We start from the raw sequence: 27733 nt of genomic DNA, 5'->3' as shown, positions 1-27733 counted from the left end.
CCGACAATGATATGGCTGAGTCAGACAAGGTTGGGTATGAACTGAGGGGATAGCTGACAAGGCTTTCAACATGGGCATGTGCAGAAATTGTGAAACAGTAGAGGACATCGTAAAGAGTGTCAAAGCTTTGAGCAGGCCAAAAACCGCCTCATTGCAACACCGTTCACACGTCTGCCAAACATAGCTGCGACATTTACTTTTGACGACAGGATAGAGTGGGAAACGAGAATCATCATCAGGTGACCTGACGCAGATAGTTCGGCGAGAACCTTAACCTGGATCACTGTGTAGTTCATGGTCGAATGATTAGAACATCAGGCTGACTGTACTTAGGCAACAGAGTTCGACATAGTACGCCAATGCGGGCATATGTGCTGCTCCTAAACAAACCTCTTTCACACCGAAATATGTCACTGTGGGTGGAGGACTACATGGGTTGTTGTTTCTGTTGCCTCAAAACATGGCTTGCACCTACGAGGGGGATTATCTACATTGGATGGAATGTAACGTACACCCAACCACAAACCAAAAGCGGCAAAGACGAAAGTTCAGAATGAAGCAGTTGGCAACTAATTATTAACATAGGTTCTGAGAGGACCTATGTATAAGTAAATAGAAACGTAAAGTTAACTACAGAAAACGAATAAAGTAAAATGTCCTATGGGTGGTACTCTGGCAGCGTAACTCGGGGTGCTTCACTGAACTTGTGCAGAGCAGTAATTACCTGACCATGGCTTGTTCTTGATAGAAAGACACCAAAAGATAAAACGTTTGTTTTTGTAAGTGGTAAACCCAGTTTTGTAGTTGGAAATATGGGGACCATTCTGCGGAGGGAGGAAAAGTAGTGGCAGGAAAGAAATAACTATTCAGTTTTTGGTTCAACACGTAAGGACTAGAGGTCAGTTACGGATAATCCAGATCTCTAAATGTGAAAATTTAGGCAGGAAACTCTACATAACGTCACCTCGTTTTCGCGTTAAAGGCATTTGCTCGTGTTTCTGAGAAATTTTGGCAATCAAGAAGTATGTGAGGAAAGTATTAGTGCTCCGTTATGGTTCAACAATAAAGCGCGTTTAAATCTAGCTCCTGGTATAAAAGACAAATCAGGAGCGTTGAATGAAGACGAGACAAGTTAGTGATTATGTGATTGAGTTGGCTGATTTATTTAGCAAGATTCCGCTATGTTCGGGAACCGCGACAAAATGTGCTTCAGACAAATGGTCTGGGACAAGATTTGATAATCACTGAACAAGTGAACGATTATTAAGAGTAAAGTGTGTACAGACCGAAAACGGGTCTGTTAGAACAATTACTTTAGATTTCTGCGATTCAATTTCAGCACTGCTAGAATAACTGTCAAAAACTGAGCACAAAATATTAGAGTGTAATCAGCGAGGGGAAGAGCAAAAGAACAGTTAAGCTGACTTGAAAAGATGCAGACTCCAGCCTTGGCTAAATTTTGTGCTTCGTCCATAGAAATCGTCAAGGGAGACTGAAACGAAGATCTTCAAGGGGTCCTTCATGTGTGCGCGCAGAAAGAAGTTCTGCGTTTTTTGCAGAAATGTCCCCTTAAATCAGCTTGACCTTCAGGAAATTAAGTTTTTGAAAAAGTCAGGCACGGCAGACGAACTTGAAGTTGTGATAACAGATACTTATGACTGTTAGTAGCGGAACTAACCTGTTCTGCAAACTTATTAGGGAGATTTGATAAAAACTGGCTCGAAATGCAAGAGGGATCCATCATAAAGATTAAGAAAAGCCAGGACATTACGTTGCTTTAATCTGGGTTGAAGTGCAGTAACGCCAAACTTCAGATCAAGCACATTCTTTGCGACAAAACTTGGAGGCACAATGTAGAGACGCAGCGCTTGCCTTTCCAGCAGTATTAAAGGTCTTAGTTTGTATGCTGCACATCCTGAAAAAACGAACGCAGCCAAATTTGAGAATAGGGGTGACGCAAAGTTTAAAAATCATCAGCAACGCACCTATAGGCCATCCCTGTGTTTTGATTACTCAACCGGCAAAGCAATTCCGTTGCCCGTACTTTACTACCACTTTATTCAATTTCCTGCTGCCAGTTTACATTACCATCACAAGTTATCCATAAGTACTTCAAATCTGCAACTTTCGGTATCGGCTCATTTAAATAATAAAACGAGAGAAATAAAAACGCGATTTGTCAATTGACGCACAAGTCATTTTTCTTGAAGTTAAAGGGCTCCCCACCAGGCCCCTTTGCAATGTTGGTTCCTCATCATCATCATCACCATATTTTATGTCTACTGCAGGACGAATGCCTCAGCCTGCGATCTCCAATTGGCCTTTTCTTGCGCCAACTGACTCCAAATAGCACCCGCAAATTTCCTAATTTCGTCGCACCACCTAGTCTTCTGCCGTCCTCTACTGCGCTTCCCTTCTCTTGGTACCCATTCTCTCACCCTAATGGTCCAACGGCTACCGGTGCTGCGCATTACATGGTCTACCAAGCGCCATTTTTTCTCTAAATGTCTATTAGAATATCGTCTATAGCCGTTTGTCTTGATTCAAATCACTACCTTTCTGTCTCTTAAAGTTATGCTTAGCATTCTTCGTTCCATCACTCTGCGCGGTCCTTAACTTGACCTCAAGCGTTTTTGTCAGTCTCCAAGTCTCTCCCCTATGTCGGCACCGGTAAGATGCACTGATTGTATATTTTCCTTTTCAGTTATAACGGTAAGCTCCCAGTCGCGAGCTCACGATGTCTGCCGTATGCTATCGAACCCATTTTTATTCTTCCGTGAATTTCCTTCTTGTGGTCAGGGTTCCCATTTATTGGTTGACCTAGGTAAACGTACTTCTTCACAAACTCTAGAGGCTGACTTGCGATCTTCAAATCTTGTTCCCTTGCTGGTTATTTATTGTTATCTTTGTCTTCTGCATAATAATCTTGAACCCCAGTCTTACACTCTCCTTGTTAAGGTCCTCAATCGTTTATTGCAACTCGTCCGCAGTGTGGCTGAATAGGACAATATCATCGGCAAACCGAAGGTTGAATTAGGAAGGAACAGCGCCAACTAAGAGGATCACGAGAGGGAGAACGACGCAGGACAAGCGTGTCGTTCTCCCTCTCGTGATCTTCTTAGTTGGCGTCGTTCCTCCCTAATTCAAGTGGGCACCATCTAGCCCAAATGAATGTTGTCCTGGAACCGAAAGTTCCTGGCATCTTCGCCGTCGATCCTTACTCCCAAACCTTCCCACTTTGATGGATTGAATACTTCTTCCATGTACGCAGTGACTAGCATTGGAAAGATTGTGTCTCCTTGTCTGACCCTTTCTTTATAGGTAACTTCCTACTTGTCTTATGTAGAATTAAATTGGCTGTGGAATCTGCGCAGATATTTTCACGGTGTTTACGTAAGCTATCCTGTACTCCTTGATTACGCGATGACTCTATGATTGCTGGTATCTCTACTGAATTGTAGTCGTAGTCTATGAAAGCCATGTAAGATGTTTATTGTGCTCTGCGGTCTTCTAGATAACCTGATTAATGACATGGTTGTGATCCATTGTAGAATATCTCTTCCTGAAGCCAACCTGTTGCCCTGTTTAATTAAATTCCTTTGTTTCCCTTATTCTATTGGACAATATTTTGGTAAATATTTTATATAGTACTTAGGGTAAACCCGAGTGTTGATTGCCGTGTTATAGTTCGTCAACGAAGCTTTCCATCAAGTCTAATATGTTGAGGCAGTTTGTCGTTTGCGTATCATGGCCACGCACGCTTATATCGCCTTCCGTTTCTCTACCGCTTTGAAACCAAGGCGCTGCAATTTTGCTTCAGAGACTTTCCTTTCCTTCTCCGCCCTTAAACTGGCTCTCTTAACTACTACACGCAGAGACAAAGCAACAGCGCGCGCATTACATCCCATAGATGAGATGAATATTTACAATTATTATTCGGGTTCTAATTATATTCGAGTGCTGATTGCTGTGCTATCGTTTGTTAACGAAGCTTTCCCTCAAGTTTAAATGTTTTAAGGCAGTTTGTCGTGTCCGTATCATGGCCACGCACGCTTATTTTGTCTTCCGTTTCTCTACCACGGGTGCGCTTTAAAACCACGGCGCTGCAATTTTGCTTTCCTTTCCTTCCTTCTTCTCCGCCCTTAAACTGGCTCTCTTAACTACTACACGCAGTGACAAAGCAACAACGCGCGCAATAGAGCCCCTAGATGAGATGAATATTTACAATTATTCTTAGGGTTATAATTATATTCGAGTGCTGATTGCCGTGCTATTTTTTGTTAACGAAGCTTTCCCTCAAGTCTAAATATTTTAAGGCACGTTGTCGTATGCGTATCATGGTCACGCATGCTTATATCGCCTTCCGTTTCTCTACCATGGGTGCGCTTTAAAACGACGGCGCTGCAATTTTGCTTCCGAGGCTTTCCTTGCCTTCCTCCTTCTCCGCCCTTAAACTGGCTCTCTTACCTACTACACGCAGAGACAAAGTAACAGCGCGCGCATGCGATCCCATAGATGAGATGAATATATATATATATATATATATATATAGAGAGAGAGAGAGAGAGAGAGAGAGATAATTGTCAGTGTCACAGCTCTCGTAGTATAGCCTTCTGGGCCGTTTCCTTTTTTTCTTTCGAAAATAGTCCTATTAGGGTTATTATATTTACACGAAGGTATTTCGCCCTCGTCTGCAGTAGTCCTTGAGATAGTTATTCTGGTGGCTAGCTTCCCACGCTATGCGTGCCGCCCTCGCACCTGTTTAGGCTTTTCCTAGACGCTAGAGTTATACTATGTCCGCGCAACATTGAGCGATCGGAAAGCGCGTTTTCCCCTCTTGGCCGGCGGAGAAGGGAGGCTTTGTTCCGGCCGCAGAGCTCTCCACGTCTCAGTAAGGTGCCCGGTGGTGGTCTCGTGCGGACGATGCCCTCTCGGTGAGCGCATATTCACCCTCATCTTTTAAGAGGTTCAATACTTACAAGCATTTGTCTCGCAAAACATATTTATATCAAGCGAATTTTCCACGTCTCAATAATTTCTCTCGTCGTATTCGAGTGCTGATTGCCGTGCTATAGTTCGTTAACAAAACTTTCCCCCAAGTCTAAATATTTTTAGGCAGTTTTCCTAGTCTCTAAAGCCGCTCGAGTTCACTCTTCTCCTCGGGCGGCCATTTTTCCAAGAAGTATGGCTTCCATCGAATATCGCGGAAAACATCAGTCTCTTTTCACGTAAGTATGAGGCTTTCACGTAAGTATGAGTATAAGCTATATTTCCGGGCAACGTCCAAGGGTCACGAGTTCAAATCACCTGGTATTTTACTTTTCCTCCCCCCATTTTTTCTTTTTTTTCCTTTTAATGTATTTTCCTTTGTTTTATCACTGTACGGGAACCCTCCTAAAAATTATATATATCCTCAATTGATGTATGGCCACACATGCGCAGGTCATAAATACCAGGTTCTCTAGCCGAGTGCCATCCGTGCGGTATAACCGAGCTCAGATTGATCCACCTTGACTGATCAAATAGGTCACCACTCTAGGTTAAATGAGGCGTACAACTCCTGCGGGACCCGCCGTGGTTGCTGACTGGCTATGATGTTACAGTGCTGAGCACGAGGTTGCGGGATCGGATCCCGGCCACGGCGGCCGCATTTCGATGGGGGCGAAATGCGAAAACACCTGTGTACTTAGAATTAGGTGCACGTTAAAGAACCCCAGGTGGAAGAAATTTCCCGAGTCCTCCACTACGGCCTGCCTCATAATCAGAAAGTGGTTTTGTCACGTAAAACCCCATAATTTAATTTTTTAATTTACCTCCTGCGGGGACGGTAGAGTATCCACCTCCCGTGAAAGAGGACCATGGTTCAAATCCCGGTGCGGCGCAATTCTCCACTCGAAAATACAGAAAAACCGTGTGTTGAGAAAATTGCACAAACAGGCCTGGAGTGCGGCCTGATCCCGGTGACCCGAACCACTAACGCACTCTCTCACCAGAGCAGAATTGGCCACCCTGGTGCAGTACTTGGCCACAACCTCCTATATGAATACAGCAATCAAACCCCGGCCCTCAGTCCCTAGCAGCCGCGAAGCAACTGACCACGGTGGTGGTCAGATCTGTGACGCAGCAGAGGTTTCTAAGCATACCTGGCTCCGCAGAGGCCGCCATTGGAATCTGAACCTGGCAACGTTTAACGTTAGAACGTTATTTAGTGAGACGAGTCTAGCAGTGTTGTTGGAGGAATTAGAGGGCAATAAATGGGATATAATAGGGCTCAGTGAGGTTAGAAGGACAAAAGAAGCATATACAGTGCTAAAAAGCGGGCACGTACTGTGCTACCGGGGCTTAGTGGAGAGACGAGAACTAGGAGTCGTATTCCTGATTAATAAGGAAATAGCTGGTAACATACAGGAATTCTATTAGCCCCGAGAACGAACACGAGCGGCGCTGCGAGCGCCGCTCGCGTGACGTCAGGGCACGGACTCGCGCCTGTCGTCTGCTACAGTTCGGGCGTTGTCCGGGCGCTTTCTGCGGTGTTTTCGTTTGTTCGCCCTCGTTCTCTCTGCTTGTATACTTATGGTGGTCGTCTCAAATATATTTTTACGACGTCTTCCTTTGCGAACATTTATTCAAAGAGCTAATTTCTTAGACAACAATGCAGCTCTCGAAGGCAACGCTACAGTGCTAGCCGAAGCGACGCAGACCAGCCCATTGTGGGTTTTTCATGCGCGGATAGACAATCGCAAAAGCATAGCCTACAGGAATCCAGTTATGATACCATACCTGCCGCGGTGCAACAAGTATGTCACAAAGCTGGCTATATATGACTTCTACAGCAGTTACGTTGATTTTATTCCGCTAAAATAGGTTTGCCCACGACGAGTAGTTCATGGTATAATATCGAATTTTTGCATTTGCTCACAGAAACGCTCGGCAGTAGCACGGGGACTTGACTAATACTGGAGCTTAGATTCTACACGCCTCACTTGCTTCTTTAACTGCCTGCCAACATTAGGCGGCTCTTCACGTGTTTATTTTTTTTAAGTGGCGGAAATTTGAAGTAAAGATAATGAAGGCTTACAGCTATTTACAGAGTACAAATAGGAATGTACCAATACATATTTCCTTTTCCGTGTTACACGTTCAACTCACCTCTTTAGGGCGCGTTTGTTAATGATTAATAATGTAAGTTATGTTCCTCTTTTTTTCTCTATATTACCAAGTGTATATCATTTATTTATTTCAATGCCGCAGTGTGTTTTGCATTGTTATTGTGGAAATATTTCACTGTTCTTTCATATATTGTATAACTGCAATGTTTTATGGCCACTATATAAATGTAATTTATATGGCGCTTGATGTGTTACCCCATGCAGCCGTATTGTACCTGAGGGGGTGAGGTTACCTCAAGCCTCGTCTGTGCGACTTTTTTCCCTCATCCACCTCCACTTACCACTCCTCTGTACATGTGTGTGTGTAAATGGAAATTAATAAACCAAATCAAACTCACTTGAGAAATTTACTGGTGCTTGCTGCTTGAGGAATATACATGACGAATCTGTTTGGCGAACTGACACAGGCTGCTCGGCCCAATTTTTTAGTGAAGTATGCCTGCTGGACCGCATAGCTGCAGCCGGAAAGAAGTCAAAGCGTCAATGATTAGTAGTATGGGACATATTGAAGATATCGAAATTCCCCCGGTGGAGGGTCAGAAATCAAGTGAAAGTATCTGCAAGGCTTGTGGTGCTTTCTTTATGAATGTTTGCGATTGGATTGGAGCAAACTTAATTTGCCTGCAAGGTTCTCTTTTATGTACCGACGAAGCGAATAGTTATCCGTTTGTATAATTGAATAACGCTGGATCGAGACATGGTGAGACAGAAGGTGCTTGAATTTTCCTTTTGTATGCAGGAAATCTAAGCTGCGGTGTAGTAGCTCGAGAATACTTTAGCCATTCCAGTTGGCGCTGTAAAAAACATGCTTTATGGTTTTAATTCGAAGTTGTAGTGAACTGATGGGTTTCGCGAACATAGCGTGCCTCGCCATACGGACAGTCGATTGCTACCGTTACGTGATCAGGGGTGTGCCATATTGTCGATAAAGGCTACTGAGGGCCACTATGAAACATTTCATCACTTTCAATTGAATGGCTCTCGATCTTAACAACGAAACTTTTCTCTCAGGTGATTGCTACTATGATGTTTGTGAATTAACTATGTAAATACTCTGCATGACGCGCCGTCGTGTTAGCAGCCATGAGCAATTCGTTTTTTGGAGGCCTGTTTCAGAGGGGGATGAAAGTAGCAGCAAACTTTTTCATAAGAAATGCGCGCCTAAGTATTTTTTTACGCATTAATGAATGGCCATATTTGAATAGAACAACACACCAGAGTAATAGGAATCATGATGAGAGCGTCGCTGGGCAGTGTCTTTCTAAAATCAGATAACATGTTGACGCCAATTACCAAATTTTTCTTCCACGTCAAATGCAATGCCTCTCATAGCTAAATACTAAAGGAATGTTAAATGTTTAGCGAAGCATCATACACAACTTCGCGCGTTGAATTTGCAGATATTCTTTTTTTAGTCAACATTTACCGATAGACACGGCGCATATATGCATTGCAAAACCTAGCAGACCCCTTTAACGCTACTTAGCTTGCGATATCCAAGCCGCGAAGTTTCTCGACTCACACGCTTTTGAAGAAGAAACTGTGGTTAAGGTATGGCAGCTGAAAGAAGCCAACGTATTCTTCAATACGTACGGCTCGAGCCACCCATACCGCAAGCATACACGAAGGGAACGAGCGCGCGCGGCAGCCGAGCGAGCCGGAGCGAGCGGCGTCCTGGCCGTGACGTCACTCGCGAGAGGGCGCCACTCCTAATTCTCGGGGCTAATAGCATTGACTAGAGGGTGGCAGGTCTTGTTCTGAAACTTAATAAGAGGTACAAATTGAAGGTGGTACACGTCTATGCCCCTACATGCAGCCATGATGACCAGGAAGTCGAAAGCTTTTATGAAGACGTGGAATCGGCGATAGGTAAAGTCAAAACAAAATACACTATACTGATGGGCGACTTCAGTGCCAGGGTAGGCAAGAAGCAGGCTGGAGACAAGTCAGTGGATGAATATGGCATAAGCTTTAGGAATAGCAGAGGAGAGTTATTAGTAGAGTTTGCAGAACAGAATAATATGCGGATAATGAATACTTTTTTCCGCAAGCGCGTTAGCCGAAAATGGACGTGGAGGAGCCCGAATGGTGAGACAAGAAATGAAACGAACTTCATACTCTGCGCGAACCCTGGCGGCATACAAGATGTAGACGTGCTCGGTAAGGTACGCTGCAGTGACCATAGGATGGTAAGAGCTCGAATTAGCCTAGACTCGAGGAGGGAACGGAAGAAACTGGTACACAAGAAGCCAATCAATGAGTTAGCGGTATGAGGGAAGCTAGAGGAATTCCGGGTCAAGCTACAGAACGAGTATTCGGCTTTAACTCAGAAAGAGGACCTTAGTGTTGAAGAAATGAACGACAATCTCATGGGCATCCTTAAGGAGTGTGCAATAGAAGTAGGTGGTAACGCGGTTAGACAGGAAACCAGTAAGCTATCACAGGAGACGAAAGATCTGATCAAGAAACACCAATGTATGAAAACCTCTAACCCTACAGCTAGAATAGAACTGGCAGAACTTTCTAAGTTAATCAACAAGCGTAAGACAGCGGACATCAGGAACTATAGTATGGATATAATTGATAAGGCTCTCAGGAACGGAGGAAGCCTAAAAACAATGAAGACGAAACTAGGAATATGCAAGAATCAGAAGTGTGCGTTAAGAGACAAAGCCAGCAATATCGATACTAATATCGATGACATAGTTCAAGTGGCTGAGGAGTTCTATAAAGATTTATACAGTACCAGTGGCACCCACGACGATAGTGGAAGAGAGAAAAATCTAGAGGAATTTGAAATCCCACAGGTAACGCCGGAACAAGTAAAGAAAGCCTTAGGAGCTACGCAAAAGGGGAAGGCAGCTGGGGAGGATCAGGTAACAGCAGATTTGTTGAAGGATGGTGGTCAAATTGTTCTAGAGAAACTGGCCACCCTGTATACGCAATGCCTCATAACCTCGAGCGTACCCGAATCTTGGAAGAACGCTAGCATAATCCTAATCCATAAGAAAGGGGACGCCAAAGACTTGAAAAATTATAGACCGATCAGCTTACTGTCCGTTGCCGACAAAGTATTTACTAAGGTAATCGCAAATAGAATCAGGAGCACCTTAGACCTCTGTCAACCAAAGGACCAGTCAGGATTCCGTAAAGGCTACTCAACATTAGACGATATTCACACTATCAATCAAGTGATAGAGGAATGTGCAGAATATAACCAACCCTTATATATAGCTTTCATTGATTACGAGAAAGCGTTTGATTCAATCGAAACCTGAGCAGTCATGGAGGCATTACGGAATCAGGGTGTAGATGAGCCATATGTAAAAATACTGGAAAATATCTATAGCGGCTCCACAGCCACCGTAGTCCTCCACAAGGAAAGGAACAAAATCCCAATAAAGAAAGGCGTCAGACAGGGAGATACGATCTCTCCAATGCTATTCACAGCATGTTTACAGGAGGTATTCAGAGACCTGGAGTGGGAAGAATTGGGGATAAAAGTTGATGGAGAATACCTTAGCAACTTGCGATTCACTGATGATATTGCCTTGCTTAGTAACTCAGGAGACCAAATGCAATGCATGCTCATTGACCTGGAGAGGCAAAGCCGATAGATAGGTCTGAAAATTAATCTGCAGAAGACTAAAGTAATGTTTAACAGTCTCGGAAGAGAACTGCAGTTTACGATAAGTAGCGAGGCACTGGAATTGGTAAGGGAATACATCTACTTAGGGCAGGTAGTGACCACGGATCCGGATCATCAGACTGAAATAGCCAGAAGAATAAGAATGGGCTGGGGTGCGCTTGGCAGGCATTCTCAAATCATGAGCAGCAGGCTGCCACTATCCCTCAAAAGGAAAGTGTATAACAACTGTGTGTTACCAGTACTGACATATGGGGCAGAAACCTGGAGACTTACGAAAAGGGTGCTGCTGAAATCGAGGACGACGCAACGAGCTATGGAAAGAAGAATGATGGGTGTAACGTTAAGGGATAAGAAAAGAGCAGATTGGGTGAGGCAACAAACCCTGGTAATTAAGAAATCAATCAAGAAACCCGGGTAATTAAGTAATCAAGAAAAAGAAATGGGCATGGGCCGGACATGTAATGAGGAGGGAAGATAACCGATGGTCATTAAGGATTACGGACTGGATTCCAAGGGAAGGGAAGCGTAGCAGGGGACGGCAGAAAGTTAGGTGGGCGGATGACATTAAAACGTTTGCAGGGACAACATGGCCACAATTAGTACATGACCGAGGTAGTTGGAGAAGTATAGGAGAGGCCTTTGCCTTGCAGTGGGCGTGACTAGGCTGCTGATGATGATGATGAAGGGGTAAACTAATGGGCCTCTAATTTTTCAGTTGTTTCACGTCTCTCTTTTTGTCGTTTAGTAAATTGTTTGGATTATTTCAGTTTTCTGGGACCCTTGCAGTCGATACACATTCCGTATAGAGAGTCGCTAGTTTTCCTAGCTATATGTCTCCTTAATCTTTGATTAAATCGACTGTTATTCCATCCTCTCCTGCCGCTTTTCCCCGGTTCATGCATTGCAAGGCCCTTCTGACCTCATATCTAGGTATAGGAGGAGTTTCTATACACTGTTCATTATTGCTTTGAATGGAGTACTCCTGAGTCATCTGGGTACTGTGAAAGTCAGCATAGGATTCTTCCGCTGCTTTTATTATACCTTCGAGATTGCTGATGATAGCTTGCTTATCTTTCAGTGCATACATCTTGGTTTGTCTTATGCCAAGTTTCCTTCTCACTGATTTCAGACTGCGTTCATTTTTTACGGCTTCTTCACTCTTTCTCACGTTATTATTTATAATATCACTTATTTTCGATTTGCTGATCAGTTTTCACAGTCCCGCGAATTCTATTTTGTCTCTTCAGTACAACACTTTCATTTTTTGTCGTTTCTTTATTAGGTCCTTTGTTATTTGGCAGAGCTTGCCTACTGGTTGCTTTGGTGCCTTGCCTCCCACTTAAACTGCTGCCTCTGAAGCCAGCCTCTTTACGGTTTCATTCATTACCGCTATGTCATCTTCATCATCTAGCTGTTCTAAGGCCGCATATTTACTTGCAAGTGCCAGGCTAAACTGGTGCCTTACTGCCTCTAAGCATACCTGCTTTTTCTTAACCAATCTGACTCTTTCTGTATTCAAATTAAGGTGAGTCCTTGCCCTCACTAACCTATGATCGCTGCACTTTACCCTACCTATCACTTCTACATCCTGCACTATGGTGGTATCGGCAAAAAGCATGAAATCAATTTCAGTTCCTGTTTCACCATTAGGGCTTTCTTCATCACCATGGGGATATCTTCATAGAACTGACCTGCTTCCTCATTGTCGTGACTGGATGTGATTTGTAGGCTTGTACTACGTTTAATCTATACCTCTTATTATGATTGATTACGACTAGTGTTACCGTCTTGTTAATGCCGCAGAATTCTTCAGTGTTACTCGCAATGTCCTTATGGATTAGGAATCGTGCCCCGTATTGCTTCTTATCAGGACACCTCTGTAGCAGAGGACACGGCTCGTATTTAGCAATGTTTACGCCTCACCAGTTCTTCTAATCTCACTTTGGCCGATATTATCCCAAACAATGTATGATAGTTTCTCGAAGAGTCCTGCTAAGCTAGCCTAATTTGAGCGGATTTGGGTGTTAAATGTTACAAGGGTCAATTTCCATTGGCCGCCTGTCCTGAGCCCGAGATTCTTAGCACCTTCTGTTGCGTTACAGGTCTGACCCCTGCCTTGGCCAGCTGCTCCGCAAGTGCTGGGGACAGAGGGCCATTGGTTAGCTGTTGATATCATCAGGGAGGTTGTGGCGGAATACTAAACCAGGGAGGCCAATTCCTGTTCTGGTGAGGGAGTGTCTTTGTTCAAATTAGTGGGCCTTCCTAACTTGGTTGTACCTGAATTAGTACAGCCCCATTTGCTTTCGGCATCTTTCGCCGGTGTCAGGTGTCACTCTAAGCCTGCACATGCAGTGCAATGGAGAATGTCAAAATAAAAAAAAGAAAGGGGGAATCAAAATTTTGATTATACGATAAGTTTTACGCGTCCTCTAGGGAGCGTCCTGCCGAAAAAATGTTTCAAATCGATTTATTAATAGCCGAGATATAAATAATCCAGAGCTGCAAACGCATGATTTTAGCACGCGGGCTCCACTGCCAAGCAAGACGCTCTCTCCACTCACCCCGTCTAGCCAACGAAAGCGAAATTCCTTCCCTGTGTACTCCCCTACCGGACCTCAAGGATCGCGGGACGCATACGTAACAGGTTCCGCCTTATTTTTTTTCTGTTTGCTTTTTTTTCGGCTCTACGCTTTACCGCCTACGGCGTCGCGCGCGAGCTGTTGTCTTGTTCTCGCAGTCCACGATTTTGTACGCTTTTCACAAGAACACATGACTAGAGGTATAATTCAGTGTTACACGAATACTGAGGCAGAACAAACGGATCGCAGAGCATGATCACGCGCTGAACACGGTCGAAAATGGTACAGTTTCGGTACCTGCGCACGTGACCGCACGACCGTGGGAACAAGCAGGCGAAGCGAAAGTAGATCTCTCTTGCTTTCGTGCGAAGCAAATCATAAACCAAGCATACATTCCATTTGTGTGTTTTCTTATTTTATAATATTCAATTCCCCAGTTCAAGGAACACATTGCACAGATAACAGATGTTGTCTTGAATAATTCTCGAAGTCAAGTGCCACCACGAGCCACGTCACACTGCGGAAACGAATACGTATTCACAGGGGCATGACTACGTCAGCGTCCTGCTTGGAGTGCGGGGCCGCGAGGAGAAAGCAAAGCGGTTTTCGGTTAGAAATTTCAGATCTTTCCGCGGCGCGTAACGATATAATGCTTTGCAGACACTATCGTTATCGCAGAACGTATGATCTGCGTTTGTCAGCTCAAAAGGGCCAGACCTGGTGAGGGGCCCTTTGAGCGAAAAAGACAGTCCTCCAGCCAGTACTCGAGTTCAGACAAATATGATCGCCAAGTTTGGTGTAATGTATTGACATCCCGTATGAGGAGAAAAATGCAATGTCATCACAATAGAGATAGAGTTCCTCAATCTGACGGACCAGGACAGAAGATAACGAAATATTGAATGAAAGTGGCGAAAGTACTGAATGCCGTAGCACGTATCTTATCCGTTAATATATACCCGTATCAGCCCATTCTCGAAGCAAACCAATTCTCTATCCGCAAGCAACTGTTGCATCCAGGCCATTAGGTGGTCTGGAAAAGCACATCTTGGTAATCTAGAAATCAAAATTATATCTTCGACACTGCCATATGTTATAGCAATATTGAAAGTTAACAATGCTGATACATCTTCTGATAACCCTGCTAGAAGAATGCTATTTCTAAATCAACGTGACCTGACCATAGGGGACACTCAGAACTAAATCCTATTTATCTTTTGTTCAGAATACCCTGAGAAGGAGCAAATTCATTGAACTGGACATGGATTACTTTTTCTAGAATTTTGAATAGATACAATCCAACGAGAATTGGCCGATTAATGTACAATACATATTCTAGGTTTGCATTCTTTAGTAAAAGCTACATATTTGCAATTTTTATAAAGGAAGGAATTATTGTATATTGTAGCTAACAGGTAACTATATTCAAGAGCTCCTTTGGGAAAGAGTTAAACAATAATTTAATCGTAGGAGTTGTGATACGGTCCAGTCCATGAGTCGATTAATATGTAGTTAAGATAACATAGGATAATTTTGTGGTGGCAGCTTTTAAAAACTCGATGCCTCAGTTTTAAGCCACCCAAGTCTGCGACACTGCGATGAAAAGCGTGGTTCAAGCCCTTTCACGATATGATTTATTGAATCCGCCGCTTATTTGGGAGATACAACAGCAGAATGTAACCATGCGGACAGTTGAACAGATATTTTGCTCCGTAAAAAGATGAAAAGTGCTGATCTTTCTAGATTTGACAAAGATGAATGCAGTCCATTTTTTTCCCTTTTTAGCTATCGCCGCGGTTACATTAAACACAGGTGCACAGAATTCCGCGTCCATGCAATTTATCGGGGATGAATATGTTGGACGCTCTTCCACGTTGATTTTATTCGCCTATTATCCTGTGTGCATGCTTTATTCTACCAAGATGAGTTTGATGGCAAGTAGCCAGACATAATCGTTCACTCTGCGGGCTGAATAGCCGAACTGAAACGTGATACTACGTAGTCAGCTCTCCATTGTTGATCAGAAGTTGCCAACACGGATAAGCTTCAATTTATCGCTCATTTATGTTTTATAGTTATTGATCCATCTTTGCCTTACTATAGCAGCCTGACGTGACAGCACCGTTTCCAAAATGGTCAGTAAGGGATCCCTGCTTGTTCTACTGTGAAACGTGTCCCAAGATTAAATGGACATATGAGCAGAAGAGAAACTGAGGTCGAATGCAGAATAGAATCGACCACGTAGAAAAGTAATTTGACCTGAATTTTGAGATGGAAAATTATTTTCACACACTCAAATACACAACCTGTTGCCACAAACATCAGTTTTATATCCCCAAGAAATAAAGATCTCCTGCCAGGAGCATTGCATTTGAAAAATTCCGGCACAAGTCAAGAAATCAGTGGACTTTACCGCGTTCGGCATGTGCTAGAGGGGGCGGGGTGGCTCATGTTAAACCACTTACTGCACGCCGAACACGGCATCGTCGAGCTGATTCTTTAACACCTTATAACACACGAACTAACCTCTCTAAGTTTTCCTTCTTTCCGTGCAGTGTAACAGATTGGAACAGCCTGCCATTATCACAATTGATTGATAACACCGATTCTATTGAATGCATAAGTCTTTAATACTAGGAGTGTTGCCATGTCGGCAAGCCTTGTTACTGTTTTTTTTCTCTTTTTTTACACGTGAATTTTGTTTGATACTTTCCTGATTTTACTTGTTCTATTATTTTCAGTATATTGCAATGGTCGCTCGTTCAAGTTCTGGTATTTTTTTTTTCTGTCGAAAGTGGCTGGAAACTGTTGCAATAAAGCTTACTTGCTGGGATAAATCATTCTTGCTATTTGCAGTTTATCGAGCACTTGACTCGCCCCCAGAATCCTTTTGTGATCTTTTTGAACATACGGTTTCATTCACAAGCGATAAAACACTACTTATAGGCTGCTTTAGCCTACCAGATATTGATTGGGAGAACGGATTTCTCTGCACCGAGATAAATTCACACTTAGGTGACTTGCATGAAATCATCCTGTGTCACAATCTACAACTGGATGTAAGACTGCCAACGCGCACCTATGGTAGGTCAGCAACCATACTTGACCTCGTTTTTGTAAGTCGTCCATTAGAAACCTTTTTAGTTTCGGTTGAGCCTGGAATATTATTATCATAGTCTGCTATATTCTTCTTGTTCTTTGGAAGTGCTTGACACCAAAAAGATTAATACAACCGCTGTTAAAGATTTTTCTCGCGTCAGAGACGAATGCGTCTTGGCTTATATCGAACAATGCCTTGATAACTTTTACAGTTACAATGCTACTGTCCTTTGGGATAAATTTAAAGAAATTATCACTCGCTGCCTTAGCAACTTTATTCGTAGTAAAACTAAAAAAACTTCCAAGGCTACTCCCTGGATAATGCGAAAGATCTTGCAGCTTAAAAGAAAGTTAAGCGCTTGAGACAATGACGTGCCTCACGTGTTTCTATTCACGAAATCCAAAATAAACTCAACCAAGAAGTACAGCAAGCTAAGCGCTGGTATTTTCACCATACATTGCCAAATTTTATTCAAATGGCACCCCAAAAATTATGGGCTTTTCTAAGCGCAAGAACAAAATCAATTGACCAAATTGTTCACGAGGGCCATGTCGTTGTCGAAAAACGAGGTGTCGCGGAGCACTTCAATAATTATTTTCAGAGTGTATTTTTTTCAAATTTCGGTTGTGTTATAAACCTTAACCGCATGTCATGTAACTCGACCTCTGATATTGTTTCGCAACCTGGTGTTGTGTCGATGCTGCTTAACCTCAAAGCTAAATCATCTCCAGGACCAGACAACATACCGAACGCTTTTCTGCGCAGATATGCTGAAGCGTTAGCCCCTTTTCTTGTTGTTATCTTCCGTTCCTCGTTGTCTTCGGCTAAACTTCCTACAGACTGGCTAACTGCACGTGTCGCTCCCATACCGAAAAAAAGTGACAAAATCCTTGTAACTAGTTATCGTCCGATATCATTAACTTCATCATGTTGCAAATAATTCGAACATATTATAGCTAATGAAATAACCAAATTCCTAAGTGACAACAACGTACTTTCCCCTCATCAGCATGGTTTGCGAAAGGGTTTCTATACTGTGACACAAATAAGCACAATTATTCACAACCTTGCAAGTGCTCTTGACAAGTCGGGCCAAATTGACGTAATATTTTTAGACTTTAAGAAAGCGTTTGACCTTGTTCCTCACAATAAACTTGAGTCGATATACCTTCCAGCCTATATTATTAACTGGGTGGCAGCTTATCTTTCTAATCGCAAGCAGTTTGTTTCAATTGATAATTACTCTTCTAATGAACTTTCAGTAGACTCTGGAGTACCTCAATGTAGCGTACTAGGACCGTTGCTACTTCTAATATACATAAACGACATCACTAACGAAATTTCTCATTATGTTCAAGTTAGACTATTTGCTGACGATAGTGTGTTGTTTAACGAGGTTACTTGCCACGAAGATCAATTAATGCTTAACTCTGACCTTCAAAAGATTCTTTTCTGGTGCAGTCGGTGGGGCATGGAATTGAACAGAGACAAGACTATTTACGTGTCCGTAAGAAAAGAAATGTCGTTTGTCTGTAACCTCGACTCTGAACCACTAACCAAAGCCAGTCAGTATAAATATCTTGGACTCACAATAACCACTGACCTCAGCTGGAATAGCCACGTTTATAACGTAAGTAACTCGTCTTTCAGGAAGCTTTGCCTCCTCAGCCACAAACTAAAGTACGCTCCCTCTGGTACTAGATTACTGGCTAACACTTCACTCTTCCGACCAAAACCAGAATATGCATGCATTGTGTGGGATTCCTAGAAGATAATTGACATTAACGCTTTAGAGATGGTCCATCGTAAAGCTGTCAGGTATATTTTTTCTAAATATAGATTGAGTCACTCTCCTACTAGCTTAATGAGTCGACATAACGTTCAAACGCTACAACTACGCAGGAAAATACAACGACAGAAGTTTCTTTTCTTGCTTAAAAACAACTGTTTATCTCTCGACCCACATGCTTATGTTAAACCACTTACTGCACGCCGAACACGGCATCGTCGACCTGATTCTTTAACACCTTATAACACATGAACTAACCTCTCTAAGTTTTCCTTCTTTCCGTGCACTGTAAAAGATTGGAACAGCCTGCCATTATCACAATTGATAAACACCGATTCTATTGAACGCATGTCTTTAATACTAGGGGTGTGCCATGTCGGCAAGCCTTGTTACTAGTTTTTTTCTCTTTTTTATACACGTGAATTTTGTTTGATACTTTCCTCATCTTCCGTGTTCTATTATTTTCAGTATATTGCAATGGTCACTCGTTCAAGTTCTGGTATTTTTTTTTTCTGTCGAAAGTGGCTGCAAGTTCTCATATATGCGTGTGATAGTGTTCTAATGTTGTTCGAGTTGCCTTCCTTTAGTGTACCTTCTCTTAATCTTATTAGTCCTCGCTTTCATTTTAATTTTCTTCTGATATATACCTAGGTTGCATTGCTTTTGTATTTTTCATGTGAGCGCATATATATATATATTTATATATATATATATATATGTATTCTGCCCCTCCTGCTTGGGCCCTCATTTGGGCTTGCAGTATTGCATAAATAAATAAATCAATAAACGTTCCAGTAACTTGCGATACATGAAGCGCGTCCTGCGCAGAGCGATAACATTTGGTACACGGTAACACGCGGTACCCCAATGAAAGATAAACAAATACACGCATCATTATGGCGAGATAAAGTGTAAAATTAGTCAATAATAAACAGGTTTACGTAGGCGCAGTAAGACTTAAAGAAGACTAATTCAGCCTGGTGCATGCAAACAAATACTCAGCGTTAACACAGAGGGATGAAGATGACAGAGAGGTAATGAACCAACGGTAATTAGACTGGCTTCAGAAGCAACAACTGAAGTAGGAGCTAAGGAACTAAGGCAACCAGTAGGTAAGCTCTCCCAACTAACGAAAGATCTCCTAAAAAACGACAAAGAATGAAAGTGTCTAACTCAAGAGATCACATAGAATTCATGAAACTGTCAAAACTGATCAACAATCAGAAAGTAAGGAATATTCGAAATTCTGACGTCAGAAAGACTGAAAAATGGACCCAGCAAAAAGCAGTGAGAAAAAAACTTGACTTAGGACAAGCCAAGATGTATGCATTGAAAGCAGAACACTATGATCAGCGCTTTCGATGATATATTAAAATCAGCAGAAGAGTTCTACCGGACCTGTACACTGCGCAGAGTAGGTATGCTACCTCCATTAGGAGTAGTAATTACCAGGATGCAAATATCTCTTCTATAACTAGCGATGAAATTAGAAGGTCCTCGCAAGGCATGAGCCGAGGAAACCAGGCAGTAGAAGATAGAATAAGGCATGATTTATTCAAAGAGGAGGAGGTGTCATGCTTGAGAAGCTTGCGGCCATTTATACGAAATGCTTCGCGACTTCTAGGATACCAGACAAATGAAAGATTGCCAACATTACACGAGTTCACAAAAACAGACGTTAAAGAATGAAAAATAATAAGCCCATTAGCTTACTTCCCGTATTCTATAAATATTTCATTAAGCCAATTTCTAAATGAATAAGCACAACACTTGAATTAGGTCAACCAAGAGAACAGGCATGCTTACAGAAGGAAGAGTCTGCAATAAACCACATCCATGTCATCAATCGCGTAATAGTGAAATCTGCACAGTAATGTCAACCTCTCTATATGCTATTCATAGATTACTAAAATGTGTTTGATTTAGGAGAGCAACAGCAGTCATAGAGTGGTCACGTAATGAAGGAGTGAATATTTTGGAAAATACGAGGATTCAACAGCTACCATGATTCTCCCCAGAATAAGTGTAAAGGTGCCTATAATGAAACGAGTCCGACTATGAGACACAATCTCTCCAATGCTATTGATTCTGTGCTTGGAAATTAACAAGTTATTAAACTCGGAAGGGTTAGCAGTGAGGATCATAGGCGAATATATCGCCAATCTTCGGTTTGCGGATGACATTGTCGTGGTCGGAAACAAAGAGGACAAATTGCAAGAAATGATTGAGGACGTAGAAGAGAAACGGTAAGAGTGGGGTTCAAGATTAATATGCAGAAGAAAATATATGGCTTAGTAGCCAGGCAAAGAAACTAGAGTTCAGGATCCTCAAGCAGCATTTATTCTGTGAAGGCGTACGGTTACCTAGGTCAGATACTACTGGAGGACCCTGATCATCAGAAGGATATTTAATGAACAATTAAAATGGGTTAGTGTGCTTATGGGAGGCATCGGCGGTCCTGACTGGAAGCTTACCACTATCATTGAAGAGAAAGGTGTAGAATAAATGCATTCTACCAGTGCTAACATGTTGGGCAGAAACTTGGAGGTTGACAAAGAAGCTGGAGAACAAGGGCCCCGAAAATAGCAATGGAGCGAGGAATGTTAGGCTTAACGTTAAGAGACAGGAAGAGAGCGGTGTGGATTAGAGAGCAAACGGGAATAGCCGCTATTCTAATTGATATTAAGAGAAAAAATGGAGCTCGGCAGATCCCGTATTGCGTAGGACACACAACCGGTGGAGAATCAGTGCAACGGAATCGTTGCCAAGTAGAGGGAAGCGTAGTCGAGGACGGTAGAAAACTAGGTGGCTGATGAAATTAAGCAATTCACAGGCGAAGTGTGCATCAGTTGGCGCAGGACTGGGGTAACTGGATATCTCAGGGAGAGGCCTCGGTCCTGCTGCGGACATAAAATAGGCCGATAATAACGCTGCCAATTGCTGTGCCTACTGCGGCTGAAAGTGCCGCATCTCAAGATGCAGACTGACGTGATGCACCGGCTGCGTAACCGACTTCACGCTATTGAATTGCTGCTGTTGCTTCCACACAGGAACAATGACATTTCTCCGCGACCTCGAGCACCTGCATCTCATGGGCTCGCGCATGGCACCTACTGTCCGCACCACTATGAGTGTCATGGCATAAGCGACAACTTGGTGCATCTACGTCGCAGGCTGCTCTGGAGTGAGAGCCTTCACATCTACACCATCTGAATGAAAATCTGCAGACATTAGCACTGTGCCCAATCTCCAACGTATTCGGCACTACGGTGTTCTGCGTGTGAAGGTCTCCACGCCGAACAAATGCGTCCAAGTTTTCTTTTCAGACACGCGCGTTAAACCGGTGAACGAGATGATAATGCGCGCAGTTGGAACTCCATTATCAACCACTGACTTATTGGATTTGTAAACAGAAACAACACTCACCAGAGAAAGCATCTTCCAGAAGGTCTAAGGACTGATATCGGTGGGTTCACCACGAACTGTGCCCAATTCACACATGGAAGGTATAGAGACATGAAAGCATGAACCGAGATGCTAGACAAACTCGTGAAGGTGAGCAAATCATTGAGGCATTGAACATTAGCTCAGTTGCACAGAAAGCCTGCCTTGTGAAAACGCCTCACCTTCGAGGTGTCAGTAAAGTGTTCGGTTATACCCCGCAGCTCGTTGTGGAAAATGTCTGATTAGGTAAGCTCAATGGATCCACCATGTGTGGGAACGAGGGCGCCGAGCAGGGTATTTACTCAATTCCAAAGAAAACATTCAAGAGCACTGACTCAGTGGGAGGGCTAGCCTACCAGGGCGAGCCATGGCCTGGAAGGGAGACCGACATTCACGGTTCCTGAAAAGAGAACAACTATATAAGAAACCAAGCACTATGTGCAGTAAAAATGCGGCCAATTCTTTTTCGTATACGAGACAAGAGGATCACTTGGTAGTTCGGCCAAGCCTCGCTGCGGCTCGTCCTCATCAGAAATACGGGCACTAACGGAACCACGCAACTGTGCAATAAAACTCTTTGATTTCGACTTGGGTCACTGGCTACGTGTCACGCGGTTTGTATTGGCCTCCGATGAGCGTATTTTATGCCGGCTTGAGTCACTAAGTTCCCGTTGGTGTGTGCTGGTCTTCAGTGAACGTCTTTATTTCGAACTTGGGTCTCTAACTATGTACCCCGAGGTATTTGCTGGTCTTAGTGGGACCTCTTTGGTGCTATCTTGGGTCGCTAGGTATGTGCCACTAGTTGTGTGCCGCTCCTAAATGAATGTCTGACTCAAACTTTGGTATTGTGTATGTACAGCGGCAATGCAGCACTCTACAATGACGAAACATCCTTTAAACTTATCTGTATCTATACTGTACCGAATCCAGGTCACAAGCCTTCCACAAGGACAGCAAATGGATACCTTGGTTGGCTGTGCCAGAAATTCGATGCGTGTGTGGCACTTTTCAATGAACATCTCTCATGTAATCGTGTAAAAGAGTTGCACCATTAATGCATTTGGTATGTGCCACTCTTCATCGAAGCTCTGACGAGCTTGGGTCACTGAGAATATGCCACGGCGTGTGCGGCAAGTAAGCGAACAACTGGCAGAGCTTGAGCGCACTGATGCACTTATCTTCTCGTCTCGGAGAAGATCTGCCGCAGAAACACGCCTGCGGGTTTCTCTACAACACTACTTCATTGGGAAGCTTGTGCAAATATCCGAGAGAAGCGCGGTTGCCGCATGAGGAGCTTAGCAGCATTCGCATGCTCCGGTGCATTGTAGATATAGGAGGCCACGCGCCGTCTTCATGCTGGCACCACTACAGGTCGACGTCTGTCTTTAGGAAAATGCGAAAAAGGAGCGACACTGTGACATACATGTAAGAACATTTTTAGACAATCATTTTGAAGCAACCTTTGTACGATTAAAGTCGCTAGCATTTCCCGAATTCTTCTAAGGCGTCGTTAAATATTCTCGCTCATTGCTAAAGAGAAAATTTAGACCATAAACAGAACAAAAGGCCGTTGAATATAGCGATCAAGTCATGAAAATTGCAACTCTATTTCTGTGGGTATGTGCCGTATAAAATGTGGACTGATTCCGAAGGTTGTGCAGTCTAAAAATTCGCCTGAACCCGAAAGTAGTGTAGCTTGAAAATGATTCCCCTTCCCGTAGGTATGCCCAGTCCAAACGTGTGGACCGACCCCAAAGATTGGGCAGTCGAAATATAATCTAAATGAACATTCGTTCTGCTGTCCTTACGTGAGGGATGACTACATTGGAGCAAATACCATACGCAAAACGTACGTTGAATGATGTTTAAATCACCTTCAAAGTTTTATGCAGAAGACAAGCATTACGCTCTCTCAAACGGTATCCCCATTGCACTCCTCAAGGAATACCTCAAGACACCTTTTCATAGTGTCCATTGCATATTTCCGAAGGGTCAGCCTTTTTGCTGCTGGAAGTTAATGACATCCATGGCTCTACGAGCTTTAAATAAATAAAGACGCTTGCGTTTTTGTAAGATGGGAACTCTTCGCGACTATGCGCGATCCTGGCCATTAAGAAAGGATTTGTAATGACAGGTGGCGTAGAGGTGGCGTAGAGGTAGAACACCCGCCTCGCGTGCAAGAGGTCCGTGGTACGAATCCCGGTGCCGGCAATTTTCCACCAGAATAAAAAAAAATCCGCGTGTTGATAAAATTGCACAAACAGGCCTGGAGTGTCGCCTGATCCCGGTGACCAGAACCGGTAGCGCACTCCCTCACCAGAGCAGGATTGGCCACCCTGGTGCAGTACTTGGCCACAACCTCCTAAAAAAAATGTGCGGAATATAACCAACCCTTATATTTAGCTTTCATTGATTACGAGAAAGCGTTTGATTCTGTCGAAACCTCAGCAGTCATGGAGGCATTACGGAATCAGGGTGTAGACGAGCCGTATGTAAAAATACTGAAAGATATCTATAGCGGCTCCACAGCAACCATAGTCCTCCATAAAGCAAGCAACAAAATCCCAATAAAGAAAGGCGTCAGGCAGGGAGATACGATATCTCCGATGCTATTCACAGCGTGTTTACAGGAGGTATTCAGAGACCTGGATTGGGAAGAATTGGGAATAAAAGTTACTGGAGAATACCTTAGTAACTTGCGATTTGCTGATGATATTGCCTTGCTTAGTAACTCAGGGGACCAATTGCAATGCATGCTCACTGACCTGGAGAGGCAAAGCAGAAGAGTGGGTCTAAAAATTAATCTGCAGAAAACTAAAGTAATGCTTAACAGTCTCGGAAGAGAACAGCAATTTACAATAGGCAGCGAGGCACTGGAAGTCGTAAGCGAATACATCTACTTAGGGCAGGTAGTGACGGCGGATCCGGATCATGAGACGGAAATAATCAGAAGAATAAGAATGGGCTGGGGTGCATTCGGCAGGCATTCTCAGATCATGAACAGCAGGTTGCCATTATCCCTCAAGAGAAAAGTATATAATAGATGTGTCTTACCAGTACTCACCTACGGGGCCGAAACCTGGAGGCTTACGAAAAGGGTTCTACTCAAATTGAGGACGGCGCAACGAGCTATGCAAAGAAGAATGATAGGTGTAACGTTAAGGGATAAGAAAAGAGCAGATTGGGTGAGGGAACAAACGCGAGTTAATGACATCTTAGTTGAAATCAAGAAAAAGAAATGGGCATGGGCAGGACATGTAATGAGGAGGGAAGATAACCGATGGTCATTAAGGGTTACGGACTGGATCCCAAGGGAAGGGAAGCATAGCAGGGGGTGGCAGAAAGTTAGGTGGGCGGATGAGATTAAGAAGTTTGCAGGCATGACATGGCCACAATTAGTACATGACCGGGGTTGTTGGAGAAGTATGGGAGAGGCCTTTGCCCTGCAGTGGGCGTAACCAGGCTGATGATGATGATGATGATGATGATGATGATGATGTGACGACAGGCGCATGAACAGAAAAGTAAGACAGATATTATGTATATGCAATATAATTTTAGTATAACAGATTGTACATTCTTATGAATAATTGCTCTACTCATTACAATATTAACAATACAATATCACAGCACTATTACGACACTACCTAAACTGTTATTATTATTTTTTATTATCATCTATTACGTCAGTTACCTCTGCAAAGTACAGAACCGTGCAAGAAAGACTTGAACTGCGCCAGTACATTAATGTTTTCTTTGCGAAATATGTTTTTGTCTAGGAAATAAACTGTTTGAACAAACATTCACGAACGTAGACACTGTAAAATTTATTCTATAGGGCCATCAACAGTGTATTAGTTTAGGCAATAAGAGCAAGCAAACGGAAACGCTGCGGCAGCTGGTTTTACAATGCCTAAACTGTATTTCATTAACATCACGTGAACAGTGCTTGCACCAACCCTTAAGGCACAGTTCTTAAGGCACAGATATGCCACATATGGCACAAATATGGAGTAATGAATTAGCTAGACTGCCACTTTATTGATTAGGAAATAATATCGGATCAATTGCGCAATACTTCGACAATGTCTCAACTGCATTTGCTTACCATGACGTGAACAGTGCTTGCGCCACCCCTGCAGGTCGTTATTCAGGTACAAATATGGCACATATGGCACAAATATGGAGTAATGATTAACCTAGACTGAAACTTTACTGGTTAGGAAATAATATTGAATCGATTGTCCCAATATCAGGGAAAGAATTACAAGTGTTGGTGTTCTGAAAGCTAAATATTGCGTCGTCCTGGCAAACACATACCATACACACAGATCAAGGGATACCTTTTTGTGCGAAATCAATATATGTACCGTTACACGTTCATCTGGCGCTGTAGACTGCGGAGTAATGATGACACCAAAATGATGAAACCAAAAATTGCCAGCGGGAGAGAGTAAATCCAATCAAAGAATGCTCCAATTGAAGTGAAGTTTCTCATTACGGTTACTGTAAACAAAGTAAAATAATACCTTTCACAAAAAAATTACGTAAATATTTAGGTATGGGTGAGAATCGAGCACGGCCGATCGGGGTGCGAGACAATCGCGCTTCCCAGACGCCACGTGTGGGCCACAGTTCTGGTTGACTAAATTTGTGCCTAGTGCGTGCTTCATTGCGCACGTCACGTCGCAGTTAAACGTGTGCCATAGTGCGTATGCCGTTGTGTTCCTAATGGCACAGCCAATGAGTAGCAGATGGCGCCACCTCATAAGAGTATGAAATTAGTGCAGAATATAAAGAGCATTGTCGTCCAAATAAACGCAGCTGAGCGCTTTTTGGAGTTATGAACTGGTCGTGGGCAAACGAGCGCGTTGAGACGCTTGGCGCATTTTCCTTGGGCCTTACCGACGCGTATAGTTAAAACGTAGGGTAGAGCTTCAGCGGACAAGGAACGTGCAGAAAAAGAAAACATCCAACCAAAGCGACTATAATGCTTTCGCATTCCCACACTCAAGGAGTCTTAAGTATCACTGCCGAATTTTTTGTGCTTGTTAACTAGAGCTACGCTCCCTACATAAAATAATTTTATCAGGCGTGCGTTCAACATAGTTATTATCAAAACCATGGAAGAGCATTACAGGTTCACTTACCCGCTTTTTGAATGAATGCAATTCAGACTTATGATGAGAAAATATGTACTACCTCTCGGATGTTGTATGTCTTTGATCGCAAGTTCAAGCCGCATTCCAACGCGGTTAAATGAGCCTGAGTAGAATGATGGTAAACAGCTTCTTCTCGTCCATCTCTTCCCCTCAAAAACAGCCTGGAAGAAAATAATAGACGTAGAGACGCGAAAGCTTCCACATCACGCCTTTCTGTGTAGCAGATGGCGGGCAGAACAATATTCCGCAGTAGATTTTGTTTTTGTTCCCCGTCGAGCGATTCCTTCGAAATTCAACTCCGTGCTTCTTCATTGTTTATAGCCGAGGAAGAAAAAAGGAGTAGAAGAATCGTACTTTTTGTTCATGTTGAAGTACGTGAGGTTTATTATTTCTGTGAGTTGTGCTCCTTATTCCTACTCATAAAATCAGTCAACTGCTAGCGCCAATATTATATGCCACTAGAATATATTTCAGAACTCCACCTAATTCGCCGTATTTTTTTCTGTATGTCGTTTTGTAAGAGCTTAACCTACTAAACCAACTAGAGACACTGGGTAGTACATGTTCTAAGGGGTAAAACGGGCTGCTGGACAGACGAAAACGCATTCAAAACGAACCGACCGACCAACTTGGGTCGCTGATTACGTGTCAGTGGGTACATGCCGCTGTTTTGTGTTTTGTAGGTAGGTGCCGCACTCGAATGAACCTGTTTACCGCTAGTTCGGTTGACGGTGTATGTGACACTTGGTATGAGCCTCATTTCTATCGATGTTTTCAACATATGCATCCACAAATGAGCCACGTGCGGACTCGTGGTGGCTCAGCTAGATGGCATAGCGCA

General features: G+C 43.2%; 1 long non-coding RNA gene across 1 annotated transcript in view; it reads right to left on the bottom strand.

Moving 5' to 3' along the window:
- Positions 1–27088, bottom strand: part of LOC135897102 (uncharacterized) — a 58800-nt gene extending 31712 nt beyond the window's left edge. The window contains exon 1 of the long non-coding RNA XR_010562910.2: positions 26881–27088. This is a non-coding gene — a long non-coding RNA (uncharacterized lncRNA). The remainder of the gene's footprint in view (positions 1–26880) is intronic.
- Between the last annotated feature and the right edge of the window lie 645 nt (positions 27089–27733).

Source organism: Dermacentor albipictus, chromosome 7 (genome assembly GCF_038994185.2).
Source record: "Dermacentor albipictus isolate Rhodes 1998 colony chromosome 7, USDA_Dalb.pri_finalv2, whole genome shotgun sequence".
NCBI classification, from domain to species: domain Eukaryota; kingdom Metazoa; phylum Arthropoda; class Arachnida; order Ixodida; family Ixodidae; genus Dermacentor; species Dermacentor albipictus.
Note: the sequence above shows the minus strand (reverse complement) of the source record. Positions and strands in the feature narration are given on the sequence as shown.